This window comes from Leucoraja erinacea, unplaced genomic scaffold (assembly GCF_028641065.1).
Source record: "Leucoraja erinacea ecotype New England unplaced genomic scaffold, Leri_hhj_1 Leri_1135S, whole genome shotgun sequence".
In the NCBI taxonomy this organism is placed as follows: domain Eukaryota; kingdom Metazoa; phylum Chordata; class Chondrichthyes; order Rajiformes; family Rajidae; genus Leucoraja; species Leucoraja erinaceus.
This window is the reverse complement of record NW_026575380.1, coordinates 16,539-27,310: the sequence shown is the minus strand read 5'-3', so window position 1 is coordinate 27,310 and position 10,772 is coordinate 16,539. Positions and strand designations below refer to the sequence as shown.

At 42.3% G+C, this 10,772-nt stretch overlaps 1 long non-coding RNA gene across 2 annotated transcripts; it reads right to left on the bottom strand.

Moving 5' to 3' along the window:
• Positions 1–7,839: 7,839 nt before the first annotated feature.
• Positions 7,840–10,571, bottom strand: LOC129715356 (uncharacterized). 2 transcript variants are annotated; one of them, XR_008726486.1, is made up of 3 exons: positions 10,239–10,571; positions 10,040–10,109; positions 7,840–8,828 (listed from the first exon to the last, which is right to left on the bottom strand). It is a non-coding gene; the product is annotated as an uncharacterized LOC129715356 (long non-coding RNA). The 2 variants fall into 2 exon arrangements; XR_008726485.1 differs by having other exon boundaries at positions 7,841–8,828; positions 10,057–10,109.
• Between the last annotated feature and the right edge of the window lie 201 nt (positions 10,572–10,772).

The window sequence follows — 10,772 nt, the reverse complement described above, 5'->3', positions numbered from 1 at the left end:
CTTCAAATTCTCAGGGACTGTTGGCGTCACTACCAAAACAGTGTTAAAAAGGCCAAGAGAGAGTACCTGTCTAAAATTATTGTGTCAAAGTGTAACAACCCTCGTGTGCTATTTGAAATCATTGACTCTGTTCTAAATGCCCCGCAGCCTGTCTGTCTGGAAGCTTCACCTGAAATGTGTAACGACTTCCTGCACTTTTTTGTTGATAAGGTTGTTTCCTTAAGGGCTAACATTTCAGCACCTGCCTCTGACCCTTCTGTTTCGGTCCCTTGCCTGGTGGTGTTCAACAAGTTTGAGCCTGTGACTATATCGTATTTAAAGGATGTGGTTTCCCATATTAAGCCATCGGGTTCTCCTTGTGATGCGGTCCCTCCACATCTTTTTAAGGAGGTTTTCTCTAGTATAGGGCAGTCGGTTCTTACCATTATTAACAGCAGCTTGTGTTCTGGGGTTGTCCCCGTGAGTTTTAAGCATGCGGTAGTGCAACCACTGCTTAAGAAACCTGGCCTGGATCAATCTGTTCTGGCCAATTTTAGACCCATCTCGAAATTGCCTTTTATTTCTAAATTACTGGAGAGAGTTGTTTATGCTCAGCTAAAACTATTCCTGGAGGAGCATGATATTCGGGAGATCTTCCAGTCTGGATTTAAAACCATGCACAGCACGGAGTCAGCATTGCTAAGGGTTTTTAACGATATCCTCCTGGCTAATGATTCTGGGGATTGTGTGGTTCTTGTCCTGCTGGACTTGTCTGCCGCCTTTGATACGGTGGACCATAATATCTTATTATCTCGGCTACAGCAGTTAGTGGGCATCTGCGACAGTGCCCTGGGATGGTTCAGGTCCTATCTGGCGGGCAGAACCATGTGTGTAAGCCTTGCTGGGTTTGAATCCTCTTCCGCTCCCCTGTCACATGGGGTTCCACAGGGTTCGATTCTGGGGCCCCTGCTTTTCTCGCTGTATATACTTCCTCTGGGTTCCATCCTTAGAAAGCATGGCATCTCCTTCCACTGTTATGCAGATGATACCCAGCTTTATTTGCCGCTGAGGGGGGAAGATGCCTTTTCTGTAAAATCACTTCTGTCTTGTCTTGATGACATTAAGTCCTGGTTGGCCCTAAACTTTCTTGGATTTAATGAAAGGAAGACAGAGGTGATTTTATTTGATCCCAATGGCTGCCGTGAACCTCCATCTGTTGATTTAGGTCCATTGTCAAGGTACGTGAAGCCAACAGTTGTGAACCTGGGTTTTAGGATGGACAGTGACTTTAAATTAGATCGCCAAATATGCGCGGTGGTTAAGTCCAGCTTCTTTCACCTAAGGAAGCTGGCGAAGGTGAAGCCCATTCTCGAGCGGCAGCATTTTGAGACAGTAATCCATGCCTTTATTACTTCTAGGCTGGATTACTGTAACGCGCTCTATTTTGGTGTTGCTCGTTCTTCACTGGCTCGTCTCCAGTTGGTTCAGAATGCTGCTGCTCGCCTTTTAACAGGGACTCGAAAGAGGGAGCACATATCGCCAATTCTGGCCTCCCTACACTGGCTCCCGGTGCACTTTCGGGTTCATTTTAAGTTACTGTTATTTGTTTTTAAATCTCTGAATGGGCTCGCCCCGCCTTACCTCTCTGAGCTGCTCCACCCATACACTCCTGCCCGGTCCCTCAGGTCAGCTGGTCAGCTGCTCCTGGAGGTACCGAGGTCTAGTCGGAGGCTCAGAGGGGATAGAGCCTTCTCTGTTGCTGCTCCGGCACTCTGGAACACCCTGCCGCTGCACATCAGACAGGCCCCCTCACTGTCCATCTTCAAATCCAGTGTTAAAACGCATTTGTACTCCCTGGCTTTTGACCATGCCTGAGGCTTTGCTTCTGTTTGTGGTGTTTTTGATGTTTCTTTATTTTACATGTCTTTTCCTACTATTTCTTTTGATTGTTATTTTTGGTGTGTATTAACTTTTTTGTCAATGATTAGTGATGTACAGCACTTTGTTGCAGCTATGTTTGTTTTTAAAGTGCTCTATAAATAAAATTATTATTATTATTATTATTATTATCATCTCTTCTCTGGCTCAACTACTCACTTAGGCACAATCTACACTGGGCAATTAACTTACCAAACCGCATGTCTTCGTGTCATGGGAAGAAACCAGACCATCTGGAGGAAACCCATGCAGTCATGGGAGAACCTGCAAACTCCACAGAGACAGTATCCAAGGTCATGAGTGAATCCAGATCTCTGGTGCTGTGAGGAAGTGGTTCCACTAGTTTGGTTTAGTTTAGTTCAGTTCAGTTTAATTTAGTTTAGTATAGTTTAATTAGTTTAGTTTACTTTAAAGATACAGCGTGGAAACAGGCCCACTGAGAACACTTCAACTAGCGATCATCCATACACACTTACATACTAGGGACAATTTACAGAAATCAATTAACCTACAAACCTGCACGTCTTTGGAACGTGTGAGGAAACCAGAGCACCTCACCTCAGAGCATCTACCTTATTTGGCACCCTCGGACTATCTTTAATTGGACTTAACTGGACGTTATCTTGCATTGAACTTTATTTGCCTTAACCTATATCTGTACACTGTGGGTGACTCGACTGTGATCATGTACAGGCTTTTTGCTGTGATAACATGCGACAAAAATATTTTTCATTGTACCTTGGTATACGTAACAATAATAAACTAAACAAAGCTAAACTAAACAAGTCAATAGCTTTGTGAAAATGGCAAAACAAGACGTTAGTGGTAAAGAGGACATAATGTATGCTTGCCCAAGATCACTCTGTACTTGCCAACAGTGTCCCTTCCTTCTTTGTTGTTTCAATACTATGTGTTAAATGTATGTTTTTAGTTTGTTTTATGTGGGGGGTGGTTGGGGAGGGGATTGGGGGAAACTTTTTTTTAATCTCTTACCTCGACGGAGATGCGATTTTTTTCCGTTTCGTATCTCCATCCGCACTGCGGCCTAACATCGAGGAGTTGGCGGAGATCGATTTGGGAGCACCAACCACGGGAGCCTGCAGATGTATCATCGCGGAGCTCACGATCCCTTTGTCAGCGATCGACCTTTGAGGTCCAACCGCGGGAGCCTGCAGACTTTAACATTGTAGAGCTCGCGTTCTCTGGTAAGAGATCGACTTTGGGAGCTCCAAGCCGCAGGAGCTTTGACTGCCACGACCGCGGGTGAATAAAGAGGAAGAAGTTTGGACTTTATTGCCTTCCATCGCAGTGAGGAATGTGGGAAATCCATTGTAGTGGATGTTTTTGTTAACTTTTATGTACTTGTGTGTCTTGTTGCTTTTTTTAGTATGGCTGTATGGTAATTCGCATATTACCGTACCTTACTTGGTACACGTGACAATAAAAGACAATAAAAGACTTTTGAAACCTTAAGAGTTCTGCCATTAACTCTATTCTTTCCCCTTACATTTAACATTCTTGTAATGGCCTGGCCATATCGTTACTGATAATGCTTATATAGGTCAATTAATCAAATATATTTAAGCAACAACCATATAATTTTATGATGTTATTTACATTAAGGATTACCTAAAACCACGATTACATAGTGCTTACTTCTCTAAACGCTATTTAAATATTGGTTTTTATTTCTCGTGTCAATATCTTCACTGAAGTTAAACTTTGTTTTTAGAGTTGGCTTGCACTCTGAGGTCACAATTCCAGACTATTGCTGATGGGTAAACAGATTGTTTGCTGAGCCACAGTACTCCCCATCCACTATCTTGGTTTCAATAAAAGTGCGTGCAACATGGTCATTCTGAGCTGTACCTGCTGAGTTACTCCAGCATTTTGTTTCTATACTTTATGCACTTTACTTTTTTTTAAATACTGATTTAATAAAAAAATAACCATGTTGATAGTTAGTGCAAAGACCATTGATAAAAGATGCTCAAAAGTGTATCTCAAAGGAAGGACAGGCAGGGTTGAGGTAACGGTTATGGTGAAACTGTTGGGGTGCAGTGTGTTTATTTCAAGAGAAGGAGTACCATGGGTAAAGCAAATTAATTTAGAGCTTGGATCAATGCTTGGAACGACAATGTTGTAGAAATTACAAAGAATTACTTGCAAGGGGACTGGCAGCACAACGTTACAAACATCAACATTTGTATATTTCAGATGTAATCGAGAGGGGAGTAAAGAGGTGGAGGAGTCGCTTTACTAATCAGGAGACTATAACAGTAGCTCAGAGAGTCCTACTGGATGGTTCGTCCATTGAGACGATGTGGGAAGAGATCACAACTAAGAATGTGATTGTACTATAGGTCTACCAAAACAGCAGGAGACAGAGAAATAGAGGTGGAGACAGAAATGGAAAGGTGCAAAAGGAACAGAATTGTTGTAGTGGGCGACTAACTTTCCCATAATTGACTGGGACTTACTCGGTGCAAAAGACTTAAACTAGGCAGAATTTATTAAAAGTATCCAAGGGAGATTCCCGAAACAGTATTGGATAATCCAACTCCAGGAGGGACCATACTGGACCTCGTACTGAGATATGAACCTGGTCTGGTGACTGGTGTTTTAGTGGAAGAGTATTTTGAGAACAATGATCACAACTCCATAGTTTTTAGATCGTTATGAACAAAGATAATGCTGGACCTTGGGAAATGATACTAAATTGGGGCAAAAGAGAATTTAACATTATTATTCAGAAGCTAGGAAGAGTACATTGAGAGCAGTTGTTATTGGTAAGTACGCATCTGACACATGGGAGTCAAGTTCATCAGAGTGCCAGAAAGGTATGTTCCAGCAGCGATGGCAGGGCAATGCACCCTTGGCTGATCAAAGAGGTTATAAATTTGGTAAAAAAGAAAAATGAAGCATATGTAATGTTTAGGTAGGTTAAATCAAACTGAGCCTTTGTGGAATATAGAGCAACCAGGAAAGAACTGAAGCAGACCATTAGAAGAGCCATGAAATGTCATTGGGAGTTCCAAATCCCTTGGGATTTTAAATACACATTAAAAATGTAGGGTAACTAGGGAGAATGTAGGACCGCTCAAGGATAAAGGAGGGAACTTATGCTTGGAGTCAGACAAGGCAAGGTAGTAAACAAGTATTTTGCATCTGCATTCACCAAGAAGGACATGGAGATAAGTGTTGGTTTATTTATATGCTAGGACAGTTTGAAAACCAAATTCCAGGATCTGATGGAATCTATCCCAGATTATTAAGCGAGGCAAGAGAAGAAATTACATGGAGCTTGACGAAAACCTATGTATCTTCTCAAGCTACAGGCACGGTTGCGGAGGACTGGGGGGTAGTTTGGTTAAGTAGGGAAGTAGAGGTAATCCAGGAAATTATAGGATGGTGAGCCTCACATCAGTGGCCGGGAAGATATTGGAGAGATTTTTTGGGGGTTACGATTGGCATTTGGAGGAGAATGGGCTAATTAGGGACAGTCGGCATTGCTTTAATCCTAACAGGAAAGATGAGCCTGGAATTAGAGATTATTGGCTACAGGGAGAGGAGTGCCCTAGGCTGCATGAAAACCTGATAGTAGTATATAAAAATATGAGAGGCATAGATAAACAGTTTAGAACCATTTTCCCAGAGTGGTAACAGCAAAGACTAGAAGAAATAGGTTTATGGTGAGAAGGGCAAAATATAAAGGAAATGCACAGGGCAAGTTTTTTACACAGTTGTGGATTGATGGAACACATTGCAAGGGTGGTGGTGGAGGCAGATACGATAGTGGCATTTGATGAGGCTTTTAGGTATGCATATGCAATTAATGGAGGGATATGAATCACATGCAAGCAAAGATTAGTTTAACCTTGCATCGTGTTCTGCATGGACATTGTGGGCCGAAGGGCCTGTTCCTCTGATGTAGTGTTCTATGTTCCATTGTAAAATCTACTTAGCATAAATATCTCAAGGAATAATGAATGATAATTTATGCAGTGTTTCATATTTAACATAGAAACATAGAAACATAGAAATTAGGTGCAGGAGTAGGTCATTCGGCCCTTCGAGCCTGCACCGCCATTCAATATGATCATGGCTGATCATCCAACTCAGTATCCCATACCTGCCTTCTCTCCATACCCTCTGATCCCCTTAGCCACAAGGGCCACATCTAACTTCCTCTTAAATATAGCCAATGAACTGGCCTCGACTACCCTCTGCGGCAGAGAGTTCCAGAGATTCACCACTCTCTGTGTGAAAAAAGTTCTTCTCATCTCGGTTTTAAAGGATTTCCCTCTTATCCTTAAGCTGTGACCCCTTGTCCTGGACTTCCCCAACATCGGGAACAATCTTCCTGCATCTAGCCTGTCCAACCCCTTAAGAATTTTGTAAGTTTCTATAAGATCCCCTCTCAATCTCTTAAATTCTAGAGAGTATAAACCAAGTCTATCCAGTCTTTCTTCATAAGACAGTCCTGACATCCCAGGAATCAGTCTGGTGAACCTTCTCTGCACTCCCTCTATGGCAATAATGTCCTTCCTCAGATTTGGAGACCAAAACTGTACGCAATACTCCAGGTGTGGTCTCACCAAGACCCTGTACAACTGCAGTAGAACCTCCCTGCTCCTATACTCAAATCCTTTTGCAATGAAAGCTAACATACCATTCGCTTTCCTCACTGCCTGCTGCACCTGCATGCCTACTTTCAATGACTGGTGTACCATGACACCCAGGTCTCGCTGCATCTCGCCTTTTCCTAGTCGGCCACCATTTAGACATTAGTCTGCTTTCCTGTTTTTGCCACCAAAATGGATAACCTCACATTTATATTGGCAGATTTGGTTAACATAGATCAATTCAGTCCTCATTTAACATTGGCAGATTTGATTAATGTAGATCAATTCAGTCCTCATTTTGATCCACAGTCATTTATCTGCATAATACTAAAAGTCTCATCTTGTTTGTCTGTCTGTGAGATGAAGGAACTACGCCAAAACGGTACACAATAGCGCAAAAATCTTTCAGAATCTTACTCAGCTTTTGCCGTGATCATTAGTATCAATTTTCATCACATTTGATGTTATATTTCACACGTTATTGATATTTAAAGTTTTTTAAAAGCCAACTGAAAATAATAACTGCCTGTGAGAGTGAGACTTTCCTAGCAGCTTCCAGTGATGATGTCACAATGCCATCTCACAGTGGTCCAATTACAATGGGATCTCATTTACACAAGCTGCCATGAAGATTCCGAAAACTGAAAATGACATCACAATGTGATCTTACCTGCCTATACACAAGCTACAATAGGAGAGGGACATTGTGGGGGAGATTTAAAAGTTTTAAAGTGACATTTAAAAGTTGGATTTCTTCAAATCTGCACTGGCAGTTAGGCAGTTATGATGTCACAGTCCCCTACCGGCTACAATGTTTCTATCTCAAAACACTGAGACCTTCACAGCAAATGTCCTTCAGGGCAAGAATCTGCCAGCCTATTCCAGCACAGCAAAGTTTAATGATAAGATTTGGATAACAAAGGGGAAGAATCTGCCAACCTAACCCAGCACAGCAAAGTTTAATGATTAGACTTGGATAACAAAGGATGGCCTTGTCGGTGGCACCTACATCACATTAAATCTTAGTTCAATTGCATTTTGTTTAAGGTTTTAAATGACCTGCCCAGTTGGGGGCTATGAGTGCCTGGTGGAATATTTCATTGGGGGGAGCGGGTTGCGTTGGGGGAATGGGTGAGTGGTGGAATCTTACGTTGGGTAACGGTTTGCATTGGGGTACCGTCAGGGCTATGGGTGAGTGTTGGATTATTGAGTTGGGGTCATGGGTTACGTTGGGGAGCGAGTGAGTGATGGAAACGAGTTCGTTGGGGGAACGGGTGAGTGGTGGATTATTGTGTTTGGGGCAACGGGTCCCACTTGATCTAATATATTATGAAAATGCACTACTTTCAAAAGTTGTTTTTTTAATCTTCAGAGTGTACCCACATTGATAATTGATGTCCAAACATACATTCTGATAGCAGCAATCCCAAGCAAAGAAAGTCAACATTTTAAAAAGCATCTTTTAATGTTGTTCAATCATAGCACAGGACTAGATTATTTGAACAGCAGGAATAAACAATAATCAAAATGAAAATTAAACATCAGTATTATGTACAAAATTACAAATTAAGTCTGTCAAATGTGTGTGCTATAATGCCCAAAAATGTACATGTTTGTATTTTTAAGTCTATGGCAGATAGCAACACTCTCAACTGCATAAATGTACAACAAAGACACAACATTTTTGCAGTGACAAATTAAACATGGTAGACTAAATTTACACAAATCATTAAATTAGCCACAAATATAGTAAACTATAAAATGATCATCTTTTCTTGAGAAAAATAAGACTTTGGTTATTAGTACAAAGCACTAATTTAATCTCTGCATTTTGAATAACTAGTGAGAGGCTCAACAATAAACATCAACATCAAATATAACATTTAAACATATGACATGCTCTCTCTGGCTGAAAAACACAAATCCAAATAACCATTCACACCTTTGATTTTCAGTTTGGAAACTTTAAGAGGCATGTAATCTGCATGGATTTTTCTTTGTAATTGAACAATGGTTTCTTGTGAATCTTGACGTGTTGGCAAACATTTTGCTTGCTTCAAAGTCACCATCCTCTTTGGTAGGCTGTTTGATCAAATGTAACATCTCTATTAGTCCCAAGAAGACTGTCAGAAGTGTCAATAATGAGCTGAAAATATATAGCTTGACTATTTTGGAATTCAGTCTCTGCCCTGTAATGCCTGCTTTGATCAATGTTAGCCAGGCACCATTGTCATTTCCCACCATGTTCAAATGTAATTCAAGACCAATTCAATTCTTCAGATTATACTGTGAATATCAACAGATAATTGTGTTAATTAATCAATAATAGAGAAACCACAATACCAAACAAATATTTTTGTTAAACAACTGTCATAAATATCTTGGTTGAAAATTGGAGTAGAAAGAGGTAAAACCCAATTCTCATTGCACAATATGCATTTCTTTTAGTCCAGGATACCTTGGTTATTAGTTATTAACTCCACTTCAAATCCATTCTCAACCTGCCTAGCAACCTACACTGTCAAATCTCTGTTCTTAGAAACACAGAAAATAGGTGCAGGAGGAGGCCATTTGGCTCTTCATAGAAACATAGAAACATAGAAAATAGGTACAGGAGTAGGCCATTCAGCCCTTCGAGCCTGCACCGCCATTTGATACGATCATGGCTGATCATCCAACTCAGTATCCCATCCCTGCCTTCTCTCCATACCCCCTGATCCCTTTAGCCACAAGGGCCACATCTAACTTCGAGCCAGCATCAAGATTAATTGTGATCATGGCTGATCATCCACAATCTCAGTAACCCTTCTCCCCATATCCCTTGATTCCACTAGCCCCTATAGTTCTATCTAACTCTTTTAAATTCATCCAGTGAATTGGCCTCTACTGTGGCAGAGAATTCCACAAATTCACAACTCTCTGGGTGAAAACGTTTTTTTTCTCATCTCAGTTTTAAATGGCCTTCCTTTTATTCTTAGACTGTGGCCCCTGGTTCTCGACTCCCCCCAACATTGGGAACATTTTTCCTGCATCTAGCTTGTCCAGTCCTTTTATAATTTTATATGTTTCTATAAGATCCCCTCTCTTGTATCCCTTTCGGAATGCACCCTTAAGCTTATACTAATTCTTCAAAAATAAATTACATATGCCATCAAACTACAGATCTCAGCACAGATACGAAATGCTTGAGTAACTCAGCGGAACAGGCAACATGTCTGGATAGAAGGAATGGGTGACGTTTCGGGTCGAAACTCTTCTTCAGTCCTTCCTACTACAGATCTCATCAGCCTGTCGATATTTCATTGACGATCTTCCTCACAGTCCACTCCACCTCCAACTGCGTCAGTCATAGAGTGACTCCACAGACTGCTCGGTACCAACTGGTGTACCTGTAGTCATAGAGTGTGATGCAGTGTGGCCCAACTTGCCCACACCGGCCAACATGTCCCAGCTACACTAGTTCCACCTGCCCGCGTTTTATCCATATCCCTCCATACCTGTCCTATCCATGTACCTGTCAAACTGTTTCTTACATGTTGGGATGGTTCCTGCCTCTGTAGAGCATCTCTAGAGAAAAAAACACAAAAGGTTGGTGTAACTCAGCGGGATGGGCATCGTCTCTGGACTGGAGAGAAGGAATGGGAGTCGTTTCGGGCGAGATCCTTCTTCGGAAAACATGGATAGGTGGGGACCTACCTGTTGAATAGTCTGCGCCCTGAGTAACTGAATCGGTTCAGATGCAGAAGCTGTTCGCTGATGGTTCCCACGCCGGGTGAATGTCAATGACTGGCAGCAGCCTGCAGATATACACGTCCACCCGACTGCAACAATGTGCCGGCACAGAGCCAGTGATGCGCGCTCCCGGGTCCACACTCCCCGCCGCCGCTCCCGGGTCCACGCTCCCCGCCGCGCGCTCCCGCACAGCCGGTCCCGGGTCCACGCTCCCCACCCAATGCACGGACTCTGCTCTGTCACAGCCTTGCACAGCAAGCGGATCGATGGTGTGCGATCAATATTATATCAGACGCCGTGAAGATGCCAAGACATATGGTCCTTCCGCAGCTCGGCATTAAGGGGCAGTGTCCGGTGAGGACACCCCTTAAACACGGGAAGGGGAATCACCCCAGGGGACACATGAGTGACAAGGGCATTTTCTTTAAACGGCTGCGAAGACTACTGGTTACTGCACTGTATGTACGTGGAGAATGTATGCCGAGTTTCTTCACAATG